We start from the raw sequence: 5,632 nt of genomic DNA on the forward strand, positions 1-5,632 counted from the left end.
TTCCCTTCCCATTTAGGTCACCACAGAGCACTGAGTAGAATTCCCTGTGCTATACAGTAGGTTCTTATTAGTTATCCATTTTATATAAGGTAGTGTATATATGTCAATCCCAATCTCCCAGTTCATCCCATTCCCCCCTTCCCCCTTTGGTAACCACAAGTTTATTTTCTACATCTGTGACTCTGTTTCTGCTTTGCAAATAAGTTCATCTGCACCATTTTTCTAGATTCCACATATAAGCGATATTATATGATATTTGTCTTTCTCTTTCTTACTTCACTCTGTATGACAATCTCTAGGTCCATCCATGTTGCTGCAAATGGCATTATTTTGTTCCTTTTTATGGCTGAGTAATATTCCATTGTATATTTGTACCACATCTTCTTTATCCATTCCTTTGTTGATGGACATTTAGGTTGCTTCCATGTCCTGGCTATTGTAAATAGTGCTGCAGTGAACATCGGGGTGCATGCATCGTTTCAAATTATGGTTTTCTCCAGATATATGCCCAGGAGTGGGATTGCTGGGTCATATAGTGGTTCTATTTTTAGTTTTTTAAGGAACCTCCATACTGGTCTCCATAGTGGCTGTACCAATTTACATTCCCATCAACAGTGTTGGAGGGTTCCCTTTACTCTACACCCTCTCCAGCATTTATTGTTTGTGGATTTTTTGATGTTAGGTGACTTTTAGATAAGGTTAGAATGTACTGTCTGTACCATTTATTCCATAATGGCTTTTCTTTCTTTCTTCTTTAAAAAAAAATCTTACTTGAATTTCATAATGTAAATCAAAAAGAATCTGCAGTTGAAATAAACAAGTGGTGGTGAGCTCTGTGCTGTCTGTATGTGCACGCACCTGGTGTGTGTGGGCTTGGGGTGGGGAGATGGGGGTGTGGCTCACACATCCGTCCACAGCCTGTTCCCCCTCAGCCCCTCCCTGCGTGCTGCCTGGCTCATCATCAAGAAGAGGCAGCTGTGGAAGAGCAGTGTGTGCGGTCCAGCTGTGTCACTTCATAGCTCTGTAACCTGGGGGGAAGTATTTAACCTCTCTGACCTTTGCTTTTCAATTGTCAAATTGGGACTGAGAATACCTGTCTCAGAGGGTTACTATAAGGATTAAATTATATAATGTGTATGTAGAACCTGGCAGAAAATAATAACTAACATATGTAACTCTTACTCGTGCCAGGCTCTGTTCTCTGCACGTCACACAATTGGCTTAATCCTCACAGTCCTATGAGGTAGTTCTAATATTATCCCCACTTTACAGAAATTGAGGTTGAAAGAGTCCAAGAGTCCCAAGACCACAGCTATTAAGGACTGGAGCTGGGATTTGAACCCCAGAAGACTTGCTTCGTATATATTCACTCTCAGCCAACAGTAGCTGTTATTTTTATCATACTTTGCATTTGACCATACCACTATCCTGAAACTGCTTTTTTGAAAGTGTCACTGGCTCCCTCCCTTTCCCTGCCATCGTGGGGTATGCGGTTGACTCTGTTCTTCTCACAAGACTTTCAGGATCAAGCAGTTCCTGGCCAAGAAACAAAGGCAGAATTGTTCCATTCCATTCCCTAGTGGATTCACATGGACAAACTGGTCTTAAAGTCAGGTGTAACTCTAAGAGGAGATATTGGAGAAGAACCAAGCTGTGTCTGTAAGGAATCACACATGAGATGGCACACGTGGTGATGCTAAGGCCACTAACGTCTTACCCCATCAAGCTGAAAACATCACCACTATCTGGACAGTTGGACATTTGTGAGGAGGCTATTATTTTTCTCTTTGTTTCTTTGCCTTTGCACTAGTAGGTTCAGTAATAAAGTGTGAGACCTTTTGTTTGGAAAAAAAAGAAAGTGTCAGTGCCTCCTCATCTTTGACACCTCTGGAATATTTCAATCTGCTGTCCAGCTTCTCTTTATTTAGACTTCAGCTCACTGATTTTCACAGCTCAGGACACACACGTATGAAGTCAGGGAGTCTGATTCCTCCAGCTCCTTTTTTTTCCCTCAAGACCACCTTGGCTATTCGGGGTCTTTCACACACACACACACACACACACACACAAACTCCTCGGCTCCCTTCTCAAGGGCAACAGCAGAGCCCCTCAAGCTCAGCCTAGAGACCAGCCCCAGCAAGAGTCAAACAGAAGCGCAGACAGCCCTAGCTCTCCCCGCATCCCAGCGCACACCTTATCTAGGCTGAGGCCTCTATCTCTGCTGTCTGCTGGCCACACCTTTCTTGGTAAGGAGGAAGCAGTGGGGCAGGAAATGGCTGCCAAGACCCCGGGAAGCAGAACCCACAGGGCATGGCAGCTAACTATGGGAGGAGAGAGGTGTTACAGAGAGGGAAGAGTTAACTATGACTCCACTGTCTTCAGCATAGGAAAAGGTCTTTTCAGAGAATACATGTTGGGGAGATTAAGAGCACAGGATCTGAAGTCAGGTTGTATTCTAGCACTGCCACCGACATTTTTCACCTTGAACAAGTTATTTAACCTCTCTGAGCCTCAGTCTGTAAAATGGAAGTACTAATTCTTAACCATTTGGGATTAAGATCAAGTCTGCTGTGATAGAAAATCCCAAATAACAGTGGCTTAAACAGGATAGATTTTTATTTCCTCTCACATGAAGTAAGCTGGGAGTCAAACCATGCATGTACTGCTGGTCTGGCAGGGTATGTGGCAACCACCCAGACTCCTGCCCTCGTGCTGCCCCATTAAGTGTTGTTTCCATTCCCAAGGGCACCTCATGGGCCAAGATGGCTGCTGTAGCTCCAACATTTATGGGCAGATGGAAGGAGAGGAAAATGAAAGTTTCCTTTCTCTAAGAAGATTTTCTGGCAGTTTCATACAATATATTGTTAGCTGCAGTTTATCTCGTGGCCACACCTAGCTACAAAAGAAGCTGAGAAATGCAGTCTTTGGACAGGGCAGCCGCAGGCCCAGGTCGGTACCAGAGCTCTCTCCCTACGGCAAGTGGAGAGTGTGTAGACAGGTAGCAGTCTGGAATCATGCTCCTTTATAGAGTGTTGTAAGAATTAAGTGAGATACAGACTGAGAGCTCAGCAAATGTGAGTGATCATGATGAATATTGTAACTTAGAATAGTGGTGACGTCAAGAGATGAGGGAGTCAGGAAGCAGAGCCAGGGGGTTCTGTGGGGTGATGAGTCAAAACAGAGGTGGATCTTGAGGAAGGGCAGTCGTGATCCCCCACCAAGGCTGACCTGTGGCCTGGGAGAGATGAAGAAATTAAGGACAAGGTGTGAGCATGGAGTGGCCAGGTTCAATACCTCCTGGGTCTTCTCCCAAGGGCTGTGATGTTCTTTTAGTTTGATGCTAAGCCCCAGATTCCTGCCTGCTCCTCCATTCCCAGGCCACTGTAGTTTCCACTGTGGAGTTTCCCCAGGCTCTGGTGAAAAAGCACATCTGGCTCACAGTCAGTAAGAATTTTAATTAAAAATGGAACTGAAGGCTCATGTCATAGTACTACATTCTTCCAACCCACTGATAATTTCTGGCAGGGTTAAAAATAACAGACATCACCCTTTGGCACTAAGGAGGAAAAGGCTGCTTTTTTTTTTTTTTTAATTTTATTTTGTATACATCCCAGCGCACACCTTATCTAGGCTGAGGCCTCTATCTCTGCTGTCTGCTGGCCACACCTTTCTTGGTAAGGAGGAAGCAGTGGGGCAGGAAATGGCTGCCAAGACCCCGGGAAGCAGAACCCACAGGGCATGGCAGCTAACTATGGGAGGAGAGAGGTGTTACAGAGAGGGAAGAGTTAACTATGACTCCACTGTCTTCAGCATAGGAAAAGGTCTTTTCAGAGAATACATGTTGGGGAGATTAAGAGCACAGGATCTGAAGTCAGGTTGTATTCTAGCACTGCCACCGACATTTTTCACCTTGAACAAGTTATTTAACCTCTCTGAGCCTCAGTCTGTAAAATGGAAGTACTAATTCTTAACCATTTGGGATTAAGATCAAGTCTGCTGTGATAGAAAATCCCAAATAACAGTGGCTTAAACAGGATAGATTTTTATTTCCTCTCACATGAAGTAAGCTGGGAGTCAAACCATGCATGTACTGCTGGTCTGGCAGGGTATGTGGCAACCACCCAGACTCCTGCCCTCGTGCTGCCCCATTAAGTGTTGTTTCCATTCCCAAGGGCACCTCATGGGCCAAGATGGCTGCTGTAGCTCCAACATTTATGGGCAGATGGAAGGAGAGGAAAATGAAAGTTTCCTTTCTCTAAGAAGATTTTCTGGCAGTTTCATACAATATATTGTTAGCTGCAGTTTATCTCGTGGCCACACCTAGCTACAAAAGAAGCTGAGAAATGCAGTCTTTGGACAGGGCAGCCGCAGGCCCAGGTCGGTACCAGAGCTCTCTCCCTACGGCAAGTGGAGAGTGTGTAGACAGGTAGCAGTCTGGAATCATGCTCCTTTATAGAGTGTTGTAAGAATTAAGTGAGATACAGACTGAGAGCTCAGCAAATGTGAGTGATCATGATGAATATTGTAACTTAGAATAGTGGTGACGTCAAGAGATGAGGGAGTCAGGAAGCAGAGCCAGGGGGTTCTGTGGGGTGATGAGTCAAAACAGAGGTGGATCTTGAGGAAGGGCAGTCGTGATCCCCCACCAAGGCTGACCTGTGGCCTGGGAGAGATGAAGAAATTAAGGACAAGGTGTGAGCATGGAGTGGCCAGGTTCAATACCTCCTGGGTCTTCTCCCAAGGGCTGTGATGTTCTTTTAGTTTGATGCTAAGCCCCAGATTCCTGCCTGCTCCTCCATTCCCAGGCCACTGTAGTTTCCACTGTGGAGTTTCCCCAGGCTCTGGTGAAAAAGCACATCTGGCTCACAGTCAGTAAGAATTTTAATTAAAAATGGAACTGAAGGCTCATGTCATAGTACTACATTCTTCCAACCCACTGATAATTTCTGGCAGGGTTAAAAATAACAGACATCACCCTTTGGCACTAAGGAGGAAAAGGCTGCTTTTTTTTTTTTTTTAATTTTATTTTGTATACAGCAGGTTCTTATTAGTTATCTATTTTATACATATTAGTGTATATATATTAATCCCAATCTCCCAATTCATCCCACCACCGCCCCCCCGCCACTTTCCCCCACTTGGTGTCCATACGTTTGTTCTCTACATCTGTGTCGTCTCTTTTTCTGCCTTGCAAACCCGTTCATCTGTACCGTTTTTCTAGATTCCAAATATATGTGTTAACATACGATATTTGTTTTTCTCTTTCTGGCTTATTTCACACTGTATGACAGTCTATAGATCCATCCACATCTCTACAAATGACCCAATTTCATTCCTTTTTATGGCTGAGTAATATTCCATCGTATATATGTACCACATCTTTATCCATTCGTCTGTTGATGGGCATTTAGGTTGCTTCCATGACCTGGCTATTGTAAATAGTGCTGCATTGAACAATGGGGTGCATGTGTCTTTTTGAATTATGGTTTTCTCTGGGTATATGCCCAGTAGTGGGATTGATGGATCATATGGTAATTCTATTTTTAGTTTTTTAAGGAACCTCCATACTGTTCTCCATAGTGGCTGTATCCATTTACATTCCCACCAACAGTGAAAGAGGGTTCCCTTTTCT

General features: G+C 44.2%; 1 protein-coding gene across 1 annotated transcript in view; it reads left to right on the forward strand.

Moving 5' to 3' along the window:
* MYO3B (myosin IIIB) overlaps positions 1 to 5,632 on the forward strand; it is a 511,858-nt gene that overhangs the window by 228,559 nt on the left and 277,667 nt on the right. The gene's annotated exons all lie outside the window — the stretch shown is intronic.

Source organism: Physeter macrocephalus, chromosome 2 (genome assembly GCF_002837175.3).
Source record: "Physeter macrocephalus isolate SW-GA chromosome 2, ASM283717v5, whole genome shotgun sequence".
NCBI lineage: Eukaryota > Metazoa > Chordata > Mammalia > Artiodactyla > Physeteridae > Physeter > Physeter macrocephalus.